Below are 19,172 nucleotides of genomic sequence, written 5' to 3' on the forward strand. Positions count from 1 at the left end.
GAAAGGCATTCCCGTTAGGCTACGACAATCGAGAAATCAACATTTAAAAACCACCATAAAGGCTAATAACTGTGCAACTCACCCCTTCTGGAGTTTGATGCAGAACACATTATTTGCCAATCGCAAATTAATAAAGATTTCTATAAATCATAAAATATCCAAAACTAATACATAATTATTGCGTCACACACGCATTACTTCCGTAGGTACACAGAACGTCTTGTTGTGTACAAATCGGTTATGTCGTAAATCGTAATGGCCGACCGTGACCTTCAAACTTCACTATTTTATGGAACAAGTTACAAAATACTAATTAGAGTCGAAAATGATTTGGTCAGGATCGAACTCGGGTATCGCGATATACATTTTAAACCTTAACAAATGTGATAAATCGTATGAAATCTTCCTTATGTAGCAGAGAACTAATAGACAAGAGACGAATTGTCAAAGTCATACTTATGTGTCATCTGTCAAGTGTCAACGTCATTCACTTTACTACTTGTGAAATCCGTGCACGCGAAGCTCCTTGGTTGTAATTAATTACTAAGTTAATCCAAGTGTTAAATACTAAAATAAACCCTAAAGACCTGAAGAATCGGTATTTTATTTATTAAAACATTACACCTTATCCATTATAAGTTTTAATACTGGTATATAAAAAATAGCCGCACCTAGCCGCCCCTTTTTTGTGATTTTTTTCTTATTTGTTAATAGTACCTTCTGCATTGCGCTATATGACTCGAAATGAGTTATATACCATTCTGCCCCGATCAAATGAAGCAACTTTTGATCAAAAGCTTCAATTTATGAAAGTGGAATTGTTAAAAACTTCGCTGTTAATGATCAAATGCTATCTGATGCAAAGCAAAAGATAGCACCTAGATAGACCTCATAAAAAGAATTGGTGGAAAGTAAAAAGAAAGAAATTCAGGAAAAATTTATAGAACAACTCGGACTTTTAGTGGACATCCCCAAAGCCAACTTTGGAAATACAAATGATGGCAACACAAGCAGACGATTCTTCGAAGAATACGACATATCTGCGGCCATAACAGGAATAGATAAAGACTTAATCTATAAGCTTAAAGTTATTTTAAACATATTATGTTCCGGTCTGGAGATAAATACAGAAGCATTTAAAAAGTACTTCCAAGAAACAGCTGAACTATGTGCCACTGTACAGCTTCTAAACTATGTCTTCAACCTTACACAAGATACTACGACACGGGGCCGAAGTCATTAAAAAAGCAATCCTTTCAATAGGACAATTATCAGAAGTTGCGGAGGCGCAGAATATTTAACTTCTCACGCGCCATTTTAACTATTTGTGTCAAATTTCATTTCACAAGAACGATTTTAGTCCTTATTTTAAAGGTGAACAGTACTTTTGACATGCCAGTTGACCCATGAGTTTAAATGGTGCGTAAGAAGTCATTTTTTACGTTCATTCAGGCAAAATTATACAAGAAAGTTTTCGCTTGTAGCCTGAAATACCGATGTCCTAAAAATTGATCTTTTGAAATCGGACCCTGTGATAACAGGGATGCGAAGCTTGTCAAAAAAGCCAAAAAAATAATTTTCTTCGGATGTTGTACATTTTCTGTCTGTCCCCATATGTGAAAATTTTTAATTTAGAAGAATATAAATCCTTAATTCTATTTTATTTTCTTTTTCGGATTCCGATTCAAAAGATGAAACCGGAGATAAAAGTATCCATTCCTGTTCAGAAGAAACCAAAGAAGAATATGATTTAGCAATAGTCAGCGGCAATGTTGAAGAAAATGGAGTTCCAATGATTACTATGGTTGCTGATGCCTGCTGGTCGAAAGGATCTTATAGGAAAAACTACAATGATTTGTCGGGTGCCGCAATAATAATAGGATATAGGACACAGAAAGAAACACAGAAAGTCTCCATATAGTATTATAAAAATAAATATTGCAGGGTGGAGTGCACGACTTTAATACTTTTTTTAAACCGCATCCTGAACATGCTTGCGAGTAAGACGGACTCACCAATGCTTGAACACATTATTCAAGTGTCGGTGAGGCCACAATCATTATTGTAAATGTTTAATCGTCTCTTTTTCCCCTTCTTTATTACTAACAATAGTTATTTAAGAATTAAAACTGTCTACTAACAATTGAGCCCTAGTTGCTTAAAAATAAAGATTTTCTTGTTATATTGATTCCAAAAATATAAGATGAACATGTTAAGTTCTATTTATGTTTTTTCTATTCCTTGTTATATTATATTAATTAGAGCCAAAAAGTAAGATAATTTACGTCGTTAAACCACGAAATAAGCCTCATATTGGAGATGTCTCTCGACAAAATCATCATCACAAAACGCAAACTTACTGAAAAGTCCAATAAAATCAAACAAATAGGTTACTTAAAAAGCGTTGGAAAATGTTTGAAATTAACAAGTCTGGGTTTCTTGGCGCCTCCTGCTCTTAGCGCTCTTATGGACTTGATGGATACCGTAAAAGATCTTCTTAAGTCGTCAGAGTTTTCCACAAACGAAGCATCATGAAGTGGACTTGCCAAAACTATGAAAAACACTAAAAATAAAAAACTTATATTCATAACCTTTCTTATTATCGTTCGTAATTATGAAAAAATAAGAGAATCAAATCCGGAACGAGAGAAAAACGTGTCAGACTCTAAAGGATTAGAATACTAAAGTGGCAGTGCATATAATAACAGAACACAAAAACTGGAAATATCGATGAAACTTACGCCCACAGAATATCAAACAGATGACTACAATGAACGATCGCATTCTACGGCTCTAGGATTTTAATTAAAATCGTGTAATAAAATACAAAGATAAACATTATTTTCTTACTTTCAATTAAATTCAATTTTAAAAGCTTTTCTTTTAATGCTCGGGCCACACCAACGGGAGACGCTGTTGATTATCGCGATAAATAGTCGTTAACCGTAAGTGTACTAATGCACATATAAGAAAAAATATTCTTCACTGTCTGGGGCTGCCGCTATAGTTGGACGAAAAACTGGGAAAATTTTATACTTGGGAATCAAAAATAAATATTGCAGCATTAAAAAGTAAATGCAAAATCTCACGAATCTTTGGAGCGACACGGTATTTATGGAAGACTAATACCTGATGGAGACACTAGTACCTGCCATAAAATATTGGAAGCTCGTCCATATGATAATTAATACAACAGTGGAGAAAATAGAGTGTAGGAACCACCTGTTGAGAAATTTATGCAATAAGTTACAAAACCTACAAACTGAAACCAAATATCCTGTAAAACATAAAAAGCTAATAACAAAGAAAATAATCCTGTCTATATCAGAAAGAGCATCTGTTCTGCAATAAAACATAATTCTGAGAAAGGAACCAACTTTGTGAAGATATTTTAGCTTCGCATCTGCACGCTTTTGGAAATCACACAAAATGCAAATCCTATAAAATAAAGGAATCAAATCCGTAACGAGAGAAAAACGTGTCAGAAACAAAGGATTAGAATGCAGAAGTGGCAGTCCAAATAATAACAGAACACAAAAACTGGAAATATCCATGAAACTTAATATCAAACAGATGACTACAATGAACGATCGCATTCTACGGCTCTTGAATTTCAATTAAAATCTTGTAATAAAACACAGAGGTATAAACATTCTTTCTTACTTTCAATTAAATTAAATTTTAAAAGCTTTTCTTTTGATGCTCGGGGCCACACCAACGGGAAACGCTGTTGATTATCGCGATAATAGTCGTTAGCCGTAAGTGTACTAACGCACATGTAAGAAAAACCCGCGACTTCATCCGCGTGGACTACACCAATTTCAATCCCCTATTTCCCCTGTTGCATATTCAAAAATCCTTTCTTAGCGGATGTAGAGGAGCATTATGCTTAGTAGTTGGTGGTATTTATGTAATGAAATGACATTTCATAAAATTGAGTTTGCCGCGCTTCGCGCGTGTATCAACTTGTCTGTGGTGGAGTGAGTGACGCATTGTGTGCAATGGCGTAATTACGTTGTTTTGATTTGTAAAAAGATAATTTAACGGATAAAGTTGAGGAGGCGATATTAGTGAACTTTAAATGTCGTTTCTTTGTTTTTCAGGTGAGAACTCATAGTTTGTTGTACCTATGTACCTACCTAATATTGTAAAAGTAAACGGGTGTTAAAATAAAACTTTGTTTTTCAGAGAAACCATTTATGTTTAATTGCAAAAATCCTCAACAATATAATCTTATAAAACTACATTTTCGTTAACTAAAGGAAGATGGACCGGCTGCAATTTGAGTTTACGATGATAGCTTCAAGTGATGGCAAATCTAATGTATTGGCCATAACCTCAATATCTACAGAAGAAGGAAAATGTTATGTTTTACCTGATGAGTTGAAGCCGGTAATTCACCATACGTATATTGTTAAAATGAACACTTTCTCAAAAATAAAAAATAGCATAAAAAAAAGACACCAAAGTAGAAAAATATGGATAAAATTGGATGAAAATCTAAAGAAAACGTACATAGATGAGGAAGGTAATATGCAATTCTCAGATCAATATTTAGAAGAAATGAGCACAAAACAACCAGAACACAGAGATGACAGTTTGCAACATATCTTGGAAACATTAATAGAAACTACAACCAAGAAAGAAAATCAACATAACCTAAAACATATTTCAGAGAAATTTATTATTGAAAAATTCACAAGCAAGAACCCTAATGCAATGCAATGGATAGAGAATTTTGAAAAAGAATGTGAGCGCTTTAATATAACAAAAGATGAAACAAAAATAGACATATTGAGGTTATTTTTAGAAAAATCTTGTTTAGATTGGTATAGCTCGATGGTTATAAAATTAACAGTAAATTCTGAATGGAAGGAATGGAAAGACAAATTTTTGGAAACTTTTAAAAATCAAGGATGGGACATGGTCACAACTGCCCTCGCATTCAGGTATAAAGAAGGATTGTTGATTGATTATGCTATAAAAAAAGAGCGGCTCATACTAGATATAAACAAATCGATAGACCCGAAAACAATGACAGATCTGATTGCAACAGGTCTACCTGGGTTTATCCTAAATAGGTTAAACAGGGACGAACTCAACAACACTACTGATTTGTTCAACGAGATAAGAAAATATGAAGGTATGATATACAAGAAAAACTCAACTATAAGAAAAAGTGGTACATTTTTTTATAAAAATAAAACTAATGAGAAGAAGCCATGTAAGACTTGTGAATCTTTGGACAAAGGAATTAAATATCATCCGGAGGAGTCATGTTGGTTTAAAAAAAATAAAAATGAATCTGAAAAGCTCTTTAAAGCTAATAACTCCATTATTGAAGTAGACATGAATACTGAAAAAAAAAACGAGTAAGTACACCATTAATCAAAATCAAGCTTTTATTAGAAAATAAATTAGAAGTGAGCGGCATTTATGATTCAGGCTCACAGATCTCGTTAATAAATTCAAGACTGATTAAAGTTAAAGAAAAAAAAGATAACGTGAATATAGCATATATGAAAACGGTTAATGGTGTGAAGAAGACAGATGGCTTGATAACAATAAAAATAAAAATCCTTGATTTAGAAGAAGAGGTGGATGTATATAAAATAGAAAATGAGGATTTTGATGATTTTATAGTCGGATTGGATATGATAAAGAAATTCAAATTAACACAAAATGAGGACTTGCGGATAGAGCAAAAGAAAACAACAAATAAAATAGACATGATGTCTAAAGATAACACAAATGAAGATAAGAATATAAAAGCATATGCAATAAATTTCAATGAACACATAGAAACACAGGAATTTGTTAGTATGACAGACCATTTAGATAATGAAAAGAAAATTGAGATAGAGAAAATTATAAAGGAATATAAAACAATTTTTGCTAAGGACAAGTATGATATAGGATCAGTTAAAGATTATGAAGCTCGTATAGATTTACTAGTAAATAGATACTGTAGTAAAAGACCATACAGATGTACAATAGAAGATAAATTAGAAATTGAAGAGCAAATATCTATGTTACTAAAGAATAATTTAATCGAAGAATCCTACAGTCCATTCGCTGCACCAGTGACTTTAGCATTTAAAAAAGGTGAAAATAGAAAATCCCGCTTATGTGTAGATTTCAGAGAACTAAATAAAATTGTTGTACCACAAGCTCAACCTTTCCCATTAATAGATGATTTGATTATTAAAACTAGAAATTGTAAATATTTTACCACGCTGGATATAAACTCAGCATTTTGGGCAATACCACTACGGGTACAAGATAGAAATAAAACAGGATTTGTCACACAAGATGGCCACTTCCAGTGGACCTGCCTCCCTTTTGGCTTGAAAACATCACCAGCAATTTTCCAGAGAATTTTAAGCAATATTCTAAGAAAGCACAATCTCACAGGATACTCCGTAAACTATATTGATGATATTTTGATATACTCGTCCACTTTTGAAGAACATATAAAACACATAAGAAGTGTATTAGAGGCAATAATAAAAGAAGGCTTTAGATTGAAATTTAAAAAATGTACCTTTGCTTCAGACTCAGTAAAGTATCTTGGCCATGTAATTCAGAACAATTCGGTAAGACCACTAAAAGACAATTTGATTTCAATAAGATCTTTTCCAACTCCTAAGACGCAAAAGAATATCAGACAATTTTTGGGAAAAATCAACTTCTACCATGAATACATACCAAGAAGCGCAATTATCTTAGATCCATTACATAATTTATTAAGAAAAAATCAAAAGTTTGTGTGGTCAGAGAAGTGTGAAGAATCATTTAATCAAATAAAAAGATATTTATGTTCTCAGCCGATATTGGAAATATATGACAAAGACTTACCAATAAAAATCTTTACAGATGCATCCTTAGAGGGCATCGGGGCAATACTAAAACAAACACAACTAGATGGTAAAGACAAACCGGTGGCATATTTCTCAAAAAAACTGAATGAATCTCAAAAACGGAAAAAGGCTATATATTTGGAATGTCTTGCTATGAAAGAAGCTGTTAAATACTGGCAACACTGGCTCATTGGAAAACAATTCACTATCTACTCAGACCACAAACCTCTAGAGAACATGAACATTAAAAGCAGGACAGACGAAGAATTGGGTGATCTCACATATTACCTATCGCAATATGACTTCACAGTAAAATACATACCTGGTAAAGAAAATGTAGAAGCAGACTGTTTGAGCCGAAACCCTGTATTAGAATCAGAAGATAACAAAGAGGAACTATTGAAAATAGTTAATTTAATACAAATAAAAGATATAGTTGAAGACCAAGAGAAAAATGAAACAATAAAAGAAAAGAGAAATCTTATACACAAAAATAGAATTTATTATAAAAAAATAAAGAAACATGAAAAGATTATCCTTTCAGAAGAATTTAGTAAAAGACTCATAAAAAAGGTGCATGAAGATCTATGCCATATTGGGATCAGACAATTGCAGAAAAAAATAAGTCCAATATATACAGCTAAAAACCTAACAAAAAATATCATAAATATTTGTAAAACATGTGAAATATGCATAAAAAATAAATCAAGATGTCAAGGAAAATTTGGATTAATGTCACAACTGGGACCAGCCACAAAACCATTTGAGATTATGTCAATGGATACTATCGGTGGCTTTGGAGGCTCTAGGTCAACAAAAAAATACCTACACCTTTTAGTTGATCACTACACGAGATATGCATTTATTGCGACTTCAAAAACACAGAATGCAAGTGACTTTATAAAACTTACAAAAAATGTGCTGGAGACAGATGAGATTGGAATAATTCTGACAGATCAATATCCGGGCATCAATTCAAGAGAATTTAAGCAACATTTGCAAGAGAATAATATTAAACTAATTTTTACAGCTGTGAATACACCATTCTCGAACGGCTTGAACGAGAGATTAAATCAAACAGTAGTAAATAAAATAAGGTGCAAAATAAATGAGAAAAATAATAAGAGAACATGGACAACAGTGGCAAGAGAATGTATACAGAAATATAATGAAACAGAACACTCCGTTACAGGCTTTGCACCAAAATATTTACTGGATGGTACGAATGTTAGTATTCTACCAAATGAATTAAAAATAACAGAAAGGGAAGACAAGTGGATGGCTGATAGAAAATTGGCATTAGAGAATACAATAAAATCCCACATGTACAACAAGAAAGTATTTGATAGAAATAGGAAAATTCAAGAGTTTAATATAGGAGACAGTGTATATGTAGAAAATGGAAATAGATTGAATAGAAAGAAATTAGACGAATTAAAAATAGGCCCTTTCAAGATAATAGAGAAAATATCGAACTCCATGTATAGGATTGACACTGGTAACAGAAAAACAGAATCAACTTTATTCCACATAACAAAATTACAACCTGTCACAACAGAGGCTGAAGAAGAAGTAGCGGAAAACGAATATGAAGATAACTTATAGGTATATTGTGTGGATATGTTGTTTAGAATTTTCGCTCTTAAGGGGGGGAGATGTAATGAAATGACATTTCATAAAATTGAGTTTGCCGCGCTTCGCGCGTGTATCAACTTGTCTGTGGTGGAGTGAGTGACGCATTGTGTGCAATGGCGTAATTACGTTGTTTTGATTTGTAAAAAGATAATTTAACGGATAAAGTTGAGGAGGCGATATTAGTGAACTTTAAATGTCGTTTCTTTGTTTTTCAGGTGAGAACTCATAGTTTGTTGTACCTATGTACCTACCTAATATTGTAAAAGTAAACGGGTGTTAAAATAAAACTTTGTTTTTCAGAGAAACCATTTATGTTTAATTGCAAAAATCCTCAACAATATAATCTTATATTTATATATCTATATCTGCAAGCTTAATAAATGAGTCGGATTTAAAGAAGATGGCTAAAGATGTCCTTGTATATGGTTTGAATCTATCGGATGAAAAGTTAGAAACATGTCAGACCTGCATTAAAGGCAAACTATCTAGATTACCATTTACAAAACATGCCGCCCTATACACAAGAGACAAGCGTGAAACAAAACATAGCGACGTTTGTGGGCCATTTGAGTGCGAGACAAAATCAAAATATTATGTCAACTTCTTATTAGACGATTTTACTCGTTACTGTCACGTCACGAAAAAGTGACGAAGGTATTCAATATTTTCAAAGAAATCCAGGAATATCCAGGAATTCCGTTTTTAGAGCGACTCCGGATGGCTTGTGTGGTGACGATACAATCATCGAAGTAAAGTGTCCAACGGCACATACAATTGAAATAGATCAGGCAATTAAAGATAAAAAAGTAAATTTATGGGTCCAAATACATCGATGGTCCAAAACAAACAAGGCTGCATAATGATAAATGAAAACCATGATTGGTATATGCAAGTGTAGTTACATTATTATTAGGGTTCCGTAGATTTGAAGTTGATTTTTCGCCGGTTCGGGGGTGTACAATGATTTTATTTTACTAGTGGAGTCACGCGATGTCAGCCAGCCGCCTCAGCCAGAAAGAGAGTCACGCAGAGTACCGGACGAGGCCTCCAACCGAGCGCAAGCCGGCGGGCACGACGGTCCCAACGCGGTAACTCACCTAAAAAACTATGTTTCATTGGATTAATCTATCAGTAACATATAATTAAAGAACAGAATTTTCACTTATGTTTATTATTTTATTTTTAATTTTTTGTTTAATTTTAAGTACATAATACTTATAACCAGGACTTCCCTCGTTTGGGCCCGAACAGAATACCAGCGTTGTGGTTACGTGTACCCACAACATTCAGCTGAGTTCGGGCCTTTTCGTTGGCACGACACATAGTAGACACTAGGTACCTATTTGTTGGATTAGCTTTTAAGGAATGTTTTTTGTAAATATTTGCATTTATCGTGTGTTGGATCAATCGATAAATGTATTTCTATTCTATTCTAAACCCATACTCGACTAAAAAAAATTTTTTGAGTTTCAGTTCTAAGTAGGTATGGGGAACCCCAAAATTTATTGTTATTTTCTATTTTTGTCTAAAAATCTAAATGCGGTTTACAGAATACTTACCAAGTTTCAACAGACTCTGTTATAGTTTTCATAACTCTTATAGTTTCGGAAAAAAGTGGCTGTGACAGACAGACGGACAGACTCAGATCACACAGACATGACGAATCTATAAGGGTTCCGTTTTTTGCCATTCGGCTACGGAACCTTAAAAAAGGCCTGATAGAAAGAAATGCTCGACGATTTTACCTAAATGTAAATAGGCATTTGACCATAATATTTATAACTCTTGTCAATAAAGAGAAAGGAAACGTAGGCTTCACTCACTATACCCAGATGTAGTGTGCGAGAGGGAAAGATTAACGTACATTTCTATTCGTATTATATAAAGTGATCCTACTTTGTTTTTTCGGAAACCGCTGAAGAAGCCATTACAGCCGCAATTGAAGAGATGCAGGAGCTCAACCGAGTAAGTATCTTTTATAAATTACCTGATATAAAAGACTTCGTCCGCGAGGAAGTTTTTGGAACATCCTGTTGAAACTAATAATAATTTAAGGCTTTTTCGTGGTTTAACAACATAACAAAAACCATGTCTTGAAGCATCACACAAGGTCGCCTATCGTATTGCTCAGCAAAAGAAGCCACACACTATTGAAGAACAAACCACATGTGATGTTAACTTCTACTAATTATTATTTTTGTATCATATCACAAAATCGAAATTATTGATGAATTGAGCATTATTCAAATATGTACCTCGAACTTTCTTCTTCTTTCTTAGTTAACGTTTAGAAACTGCTTGGGTACTTCCATTATTTTGGAATAAAAAATAAAAAAGAAGGAATCTTTGTCGGCCCTGAAATTAGAAGATTCTAAAGAACCATAACTTTGGTTCAGTTTTACAGGGCTTTGAAAAGAGGCATCGGTCTTTTAGAGAGAAAAATTATTTCTTAAAAATAATAAATATTTATTTCTTTTTCAGCCAAATGGATCAATCTGCCTAATTTGTTTGGAAGGGAAAGAACCATTTATCACAACCAAAAACGGTTTTTTTTCGGCTTTCGCCATTGGAGCGCGACGGGATCGATTAATGAGAAAGTCAAGAAGAGAAAGCTTCTTGAAACTCTGCAAGCAGAGCCATGTCTGTGGGACTCGAGGTACAAAAGTAACAAAAATCGTGCATCGCAAAATGAGAAGTGTAATTGCAAAACCCGCTAAAACGATTTTATATAGAAATCGACTTTTTGATTTCTCCTGATAGGTTTCTCAAATCTCTATTAGGTGAATAACTCATTTCCGAGCAAATCCCACTATAACAGCACTAAATTATAACTTTAACTTCATGCTTGGTAACAAAATCCGCTATAATGACATGGGTGAATTTCAAACTCCTCTAAAACAGAATCGACCAATCACAGAGCTTGGTACGCACCACGTGACCTGACAAACAGTATGGCGATTTGTGTTGAGTAGTGAAAAAGTGTAATCGAGTTTTATTGAATTTAAAAACATAAAATGGATGAAATGATGCAGTTAGTGACAAAATGTGACCCTAAACACTCACGGAAACGTCCTATCAATAAAGCTTTGTGGAAACGTGAAGTGGCTCGTGATAAACGGTGAGTAAAAAGTTGACCTGATTCTATATTATTTTGTTCAAAAAATGGTGTTATGCAAAGCGCTGCAAGAAACAATAAAGTGGCCGGGAGTTACACGCTGAACAGATTTGATATTTGCTGTATATTATAGATAGCTCGATTTTTGAATAACAGCTTATTTAATCATAATCACTAAACTTTCGCCTTCAATAGGTACCTAATTAATATGAAGGTGAAAGCTTGTATGTATGTGTGTGTATGATTGTTACTTCTTCACAACTCTGAACTCATTTAGCTGAAATTTGGAATGAAGATAGGCTATAAACTAGATTAACACACAGGTTATCTTTTATCCCATAAAAATCCAAGGTCCCTGCGGGATTTTTACAAAACCAAAATTCACGCGGGTGAAGCCGCGAGCAGAAGCTAGTTGTTTCTATATTTTTCTGAATGAATAATGAGCTTGTTAATCGTTTTGCTTATGTACCTAGTTACCTACCTATAATGTGTACCTACTTATAAAATCTAAATCGTCCGTCCGTCCGTCTGTCTGTCTGTCTGTCAGCGGGCTGTATCTCGTGAACCATCATAGGTAGAGAGTTTAAAATTTTACAGAGTGTATATTTCTATTGCCTCTATAATAACAAATAATAAAAGTTTAAAAATGGCCGCCATGAAAATAAAAAAAATTAAAAAGTGATATTTCTTGTACGATAGTACGGAACCCTTCGTGTTTGAGTCCAACTCTTTTGTTTTGAGAATTAATTAGAGATTATATGTTTTTTCTAGGTACAAGCCCACTGGATTACCTCAATTTCCAAAGTGCAATCATGATCAAAAGGCATTTCGTTGCAGTCAACTAACTTGTCAAGATATCCGAAAGTTTCACAAAAATTTTTATCGATGCTCAAACAAATTATCGCAAGATAACTTTTTGTTAAAATATTGCTCTGTAACTAAAGCTAAAGCTGGCAAAGCTAACAGTAAAAGGAAAAAAGCAATAAAATACACTATTCTCGGAAAGGATGGAAAAAATATTCCTGTGTGTCAAAAAACATTTACAGCAGCACTTTTAATTAAAAAAGACCGTATTCAAGGTGTCCTGAATCGATTCTATGAGAGTGGTGGTTCGATGCCAACAGAAAATAGAGGTGGTGACCGAAATAGTGTAAAGTTTGAAGCAAAAAAATATTCGGTACAGTGGTTTATAGAATCATTTAAAGGACAGGAAAGCCACTATTGCCGATCGAAAAATATTCACAGACTGTATCTTTCTCCGGAGTTAAACATTCGAAAAATGTGGCGCCTTTACAACCAGGCTCGTGAACCAGCGCTCCATGTTAAGCAAAGTTTTTTCAGAAAGATATTTAACACGCAGTACAATATTGGTTTTGGGTCCCCTAGAACAGATGTGTGCTCGACTTGTATCGCAATAGATGAACGTTTAAAATCGGAACCCGAAACATCTAAAAGAAACGAGTTAATGATTGAGAAAAGGATTCACCGTCTAAAATTTAAAGCATTTTACAAAATTCTCCAAAATGACAGTGAGCACATTCAAACTATTACATTCGACTGTCAAAAAAATCAGGCCTTGCCGAAATTACCTGACCAGTCAGCATATTATAGCCGGCAATTCAGCTTTTATCATTTTGCCATAGTTTTGGGGAATTCGAAAGCAAAACTAACTAAACAAAATGTACACTCGTACTATTGGGATGAAACAACGCATGCCAAGGGAAGTAACGAAATTATAAGCGCAGTCTACCATTTCTTACAGAAACTGAGTTTTGATGAACGAATAACAATTTTGAGAATTATATCTGATGGGTGTTCTGGTCAGAATAAAAACACAGGTATGGTTGCTATGCTCGGAAAGTGGCTTTACACGGAGGCTCCAAGACATGTTAAAAAAGTGGAATTAGTATTCCCTGTCGTTGGCCACTCGTTTATTCCTCCTGACCGGGTATTTGCAAAAATAGAAAAAACCCTTAAGGGTAAGGAGGTGATAGTTTCGCCTTTAGAATACGTTTCAGTATTGGAGGAAAACGCAACATGCACAGGTCTTGCAGATATTGCAGTGTACGACTGGAAAAAGGGATATGAGTCAGTTATAAAACCCACAAGCAGCTGGCATTTTCCTTTCATGAAAAGCAAGCGCTTTTTTTTGACCCGGACAAAAACAAACAATATTTTAGTACAGGGAGAAGTAAATTATAACAGTGAACTAAACGAAAAAAAAATAATTACAAAGAAAAATAAAAAAATTATAAATATACAACCTGTACTGATTCAACCCCACAAAATCGTGCCCAAGCAATCGAAGCTACAAGATGTCGTCAAACTCTTGTCGACCCACTTTGGCAACAACTGGCAAGAAGTAGAAAGCTTAGAATTTTATAAAAAAATCCAAGAAAGAGCGCAGACTCAGCTGTTTCTAGACAATCGGATCGAGGACAATGATGATTCCGTAGACGCGTGTGACTTGTGTGAGGGCGGATTTGAAGAGATAAGTTCGTATGTGTAGAAACTTTTACAAGTGCTTTTGAATCGTCATAATAATTTACCACTGGTTCAAAATGCCGTTTCTACCGAGGAGAACCAGCAAGAAACTTGGCAGTTGCTCTTTTCAAATGTTTAGTTTACACTAATATTATGCCATACTGTTTAAATAATTGCAGCCCCGTGCATTGCTGGAGCGAGTCAAATCCATGCTTTTTTATTTATCACTAGAGGATGCCCGCGATTTCGTACGCATGGATTAAGGTTTTTTAATTCCCGCGGGAACTCTGTAATTCTCAGGATAAAAAGCCTGTCTGTATTCCCAAACTATAATCTATCTCTGTGCCAAATTTCAGCCAAAACGGTTCATGCGTTGTTGCGTTAAAGAGTAACAAACATCCATCCATCCATACAGCCTCACAAACTTTCACATTTATAATATAAAAATAGGATTTACATAAATTTTCGTTTGTATAATATGCTTAACGGTGTACTCTGTTTAATTTCATACATTTTGAAAATGTATGCATTATAACACGTGTTTTGAATTTATAGAATTTTTGTTTTTTTTTTTCTATGTAATAAACTCCTCAACAATAATATTGATGTGTTTTATTATTTTCCTGTTGGCTAATTATAATTTTCAAGTTTTCATACTAAAATTTATTGCATAACACTATCCAAACGTTATAGTAGCTCTCAATAATGTTCCTTGCAAAACCCCCTTAAATGTCATCTGTAAATGTCATAAGCCTCTATAACTATGAGTGAGTTTCAAATTCCTCTACAATGAATTTACTTTCGCCGATAACTTAAAAAAAAAGATAATATTGCCTATAGATTTATTATATCCTGTTTTCCGATCCTCCAACGATAATTTTAATACCTAACAGGATTGCGTTTGTTTAGTCAGAAAGCGTTACAAGTTTTTTTCAAGTGTAAAAGGGGAGTTAAAAAAAGTATTTTAGCGGGTTTTGCAACTACACGCCTCAAATGATGCTTGGATATTGGAAGTATTACCATTCAAAATAATCGAAAAAATAAAAACAACAATCGAAGAAATTAAAAATAACAAGGAATCCTTATGAAATAAGTACATTTTATCGTCAATTAAATAGGCTCAATGCCTTTTGACCATTCAAGTCTAGCCACTCAATATTATTTTTTAAATTTTTTATTTTTTATTTTAGAATATTTTTTTTTATTTTTTTTATTACATGTAAGTTATACGTACTAACATAGTTTTAAGTCTTTAAATATTACTACTATTTACTAACACCATATGGACCACGGTCTGAAATAAAGAAATTTTATTTTATTTTATTTTTTATTTTTATTTATTAATATTTCGCGTTACCAATGTGTAGCTCATACGCATAATTTGTCGGTCCAGGAAAAAAGAGGAACCCGTCGCTTGGAAGTACGAAGCCTGCAAAGTTGATAGAACATCTTAAGGCTTCACTCTCTCACTATACCCAGATGTAGTGTGCGAGAGGGACAGATTAGCGTACACTTATTTTCTATTCGTATTATATAAAGTGATCCTACTTAGTTTTTTAGGAAACCGCTGAAGAAGCCGTTACAGCCGCAATTAAAGAGATGCAGGAGCTCAACCGAGTAAGTATCTTTTATAAACTACCTGAACTTCGTTCGCGAGGAAGTACGTTTTTGACACACCTGTTGAAACTAACAATAATAATTTAATCGTACATAATCGTACTTAAATCGCGGTTAAGTACCACGATTAATACGATATTTTGACCCAGTTGCATGAGTCTGGGTCGAAATATCAAAAATTCAACATTTTTATTTATCGTGCTACGTACCCACTTTTAACATTATAATGTCAGTATCCGTATGTATAAAACTGAACCATCAGTCATACTATATTGGTAATGGATACCACTCACGATAATTTAAACGCTAACATATAACACTGTTCTCGCCGCTCTTGTTCAAACACCTGTACACTTCCCGCGCGCCGCTCGTTCTCTCGTGGTCGCGTGTGGTCCGCAGAGCCTGCTGGAGCTGCTGGAGTGCCCAACGTACCTCGAGTACATGTCGCCGCCCATGTGGCAGTGCCAGCACGGCCATCTGCTGTGCATGCGCTGCCGCGATCGCGTCACCCAATGCTCCCTGTGTCGCGCTACTTTCAGCGCAAAATGCAACCGCGCCATGGAGGCGGTGAGTAAAATAAAAACAACAATCGTAAAAAATAAAAATAATAAGGAATCCCTTATGAAATAAGTACATTTTATCGTCAATTAAATAGGCATTGAGTTGACCATTCAAGTATAACAACTAAATTTTCAGAAATACCCTGGAAATATATCTGACAGCATTGATGATTATCGCGCTAAAAAGGCTCGGTTTGAAAAAGGGGGGCACTTTACCTAAACTTGGATTCACCTCAACTCAAAAATCTCTAGTCGCCTATCGTATTGCTCAGCAAAAGAAGCCACACACTATTGAAGAACAAACCACATGTGATGTTAACTTCTACTATTTTTTTTTTGTATCATATCACAAAATCGAAATTATTGATGAATTGAACATTATTCAAATATGTATGTATGTACCACCAAGGAATGCCTTATGAAATAAGTACATTTTATCGTCAATTAAATAGGCTCAATGCCTTTTGACCATTCAAGTCTAGCCACTCGATATTTCGCGTTACCAATGTGTAGCTCATACGCTTAATTTGTCGGTCCAGGAAAAAAGAGGAACCCGTCGCTTGGAAGTACGAAGCCTGCAAAGTTGATAGAACATCTTAAGGCTTCACTCTCTCACTATACCCAGATGTAGTGTGCGAGAGGGAAAGATTAACGTACATTTCTATTCGTATTATAAAAAGTGATCCTACTTTGTTTTTTCGGAAACCGCTGAAGAAGCCATTACAGCCGCAATTGAAGAGATGCAGGAGCTCAACCGAGTAAGTATCTTTTATAAATTACCTGATATAAAAGACTTCGTCCGCGAGGAAGTTTTTGGAACATCCTGTTGAAACTAATAATAATTTAAGGCTTTTTCGTGGTTTAACAACATAACAAAAACCATGTCTTGAAGCATCATACAAGGTCGCCTATCGTATTGCTCAGCAAAAGAAGCCACACACTATTGAAGAACAAACCACATGTGATGTTAACTTCTACTAATTATTATTTTTGTATCATATCACAAAATCGAAATTATTGATGAATTGAGCATTATTCAAATATGTACCTCGAACTTTCTTCTTCTTTCTTACTTAACGTTTAGAAACTGCTTGGGTACTTCCATTATTTTGGAATAAAAAATAAAAAAGAAGGAATCTTTGTCGGCCCTGAAATTAGAAGATTCTAAAGAACCATAACTTTGGTTCAGTTTTACAAGGCTTTGAAAAGAGGCATCGGAGTCTTTTAGAGAGAAAAATTATTTCTTAAAAATAATAAATATTTATTTCTCTTTCAGCCAAATGGATCAATCTGCCTAATTTGTTTGGAAGGGAAAGAACCATTTATCACAACCAAAAACGGTTTTTTTTCGGCTTTCGCCATTGGAGCGCGACGGGATCGATTAATGAGAAAGTCATTGAGTTTCTTGAAACTCTGCAAGCAGAGCCATGTCTGTGGGACTCGAGGTACAAAAGTAACAAGAATCGTGTATCGCCAAATAATGGATATTGGAAGTATTACCATTCAAAATAACAATCAAAAAAAAAACAACAATCGAAGAAATTAAAAATAACAAGGAATGCCTTATGAAATGAGTACATTTTATCGGCTCAATGCCTTTTGACCATTCAAGTCTAGCCACTCGATATTTCGCGTTACCAATGTGTATGTAGCTCATACGCTTAATTTGTCGGTCCAGGAAAAAAGAGGAACCCGTCGCTTAGAAGTACGAAGCCTGCAAAGTTGATAGAACATCTTAAGGCTTCACTCTCTCACTATACCCAGATGTAGTGTGCGAGAGGGAAAGATTAACGTACATTTCTATTCGTATTATATAAAGTGATCCTACTTTGTTTTTGCGGAAACCGCTGAAGAAGCCGTTACAGCCGCAATTGAAGAGATGCAGGAGCTCAACCGAGTAAGTATCTTTTATAAACTACCTGAACTTCGTCCGCGAGGAAGTACGTTTTTGACACATCCTGTTGAAACTAATAATAATAATTTAATCGTACATAATCGTACTTAAATCACGGTTAAGTACCACGATTAATACGATATTTTGACCCAGTTGCATGAGTCTGGGTCGAAATATCAAAAATTCAACATTTTTATTTATCGTGTTACGTACCCACTGTTAACATTATAATGTCAGTTTCCGTACGTATAAAACTGAACCATCAGTCATACTATATTGGTAATGGATACCACTCATGATAATTTAAACGCTAACATATAACACTGTTCTCGCCGCTCTTGTTCAAACACCTGTACACTTCCCGCGCGCCGCTCGTTCTCTCGTGGTCGCGTGTGGTCCGCAGAGCCTGCTGGAGCTGCTGGAGTGCCCAACGTACCTCGAGTACATGTCGCCGCCCATGTGGCAGTGCCAGCACGGCCATCTGCTGTGCATGCGCTGCCGCGATCGCGTCACCCAATGCTCCCTGTGTCGCGCTACTTTCAGCGCAAAATGCAACCGCGCCATGGAGGCGGTGAGTAAAATAAAAACAACAATCGTAAAAAATAAAAATAATAAGGAATCCCTTATGAAATAAGTACATTTTATCGTCAATTAAATAGGCATTGAGTTGACCATTCAAGTATAACAACTAAATTTTCAGAAATACCCTGGAAATATATCTGACAGCATTGATGATTATCGCGCTAAAAAGGCTCGGTTTGAAAAAGGGGGGCACTTTACCTAAACTTGGATTCACCTCAACTCAAAAATCTCTAGTCGCCTATCGTATTGCTCAGCAAAAGAAGCCACACACTATTGAAGAACAAACCACATGTGATGTTAACTTCTACTATTTTTTTTTTGTATCATATCACAAAATCGAAATTATTGATGAATTGAACATTTTTCAAATATGTATGTATGTACCACCAAGGAATGCCTTATGAAATAAGTACATTTTATCGTCA

The 19,172-nt window shown here is 34.7% G+C and overlaps 2 protein-coding genes and 1 long non-coding RNA gene across 3 annotated transcripts in view; all 3 read left to right on the forward strand.

The window, feature by feature from the left end:
- Positions 1 to 19,172, forward strand: part of LOC138404242 (uncharacterized) — a 107,499-nt gene that overhangs the window by 76,396 nt on the left and 11,931 nt on the right. The window lies entirely within an intron of this gene.
- The window catches only part of LOC117994138 (phosphate carrier protein, mitochondrial-like), a 263,608-nt gene that overhangs the window by 73,181 nt on the left and 171,255 nt on the right, over positions 1 to 19,172 (forward strand). The gene's annotated exons all lie outside the window — the stretch shown is intronic.
- On the forward strand, positions 11,192 to 15,089 carry LOC138404274 (uncharacterized). Its single transcript, XR_011238281.1, has 2 exons — positions 11,192 to 11,613; positions 12,382 to 15,089. It is a non-coding gene; the product is annotated as an uncharacterized lncRNA (long non-coding RNA).

The sequence above is a fragment of the Maniola hyperantus genome, chromosome 26 (genome assembly GCF_902806685.2).
Source record: "Maniola hyperantus chromosome 26, iAphHyp1.2, whole genome shotgun sequence".
Classification (NCBI taxonomy): domain Eukaryota; kingdom Metazoa; phylum Arthropoda; class Insecta; order Lepidoptera; family Nymphalidae; genus Maniola; species Maniola hyperantus.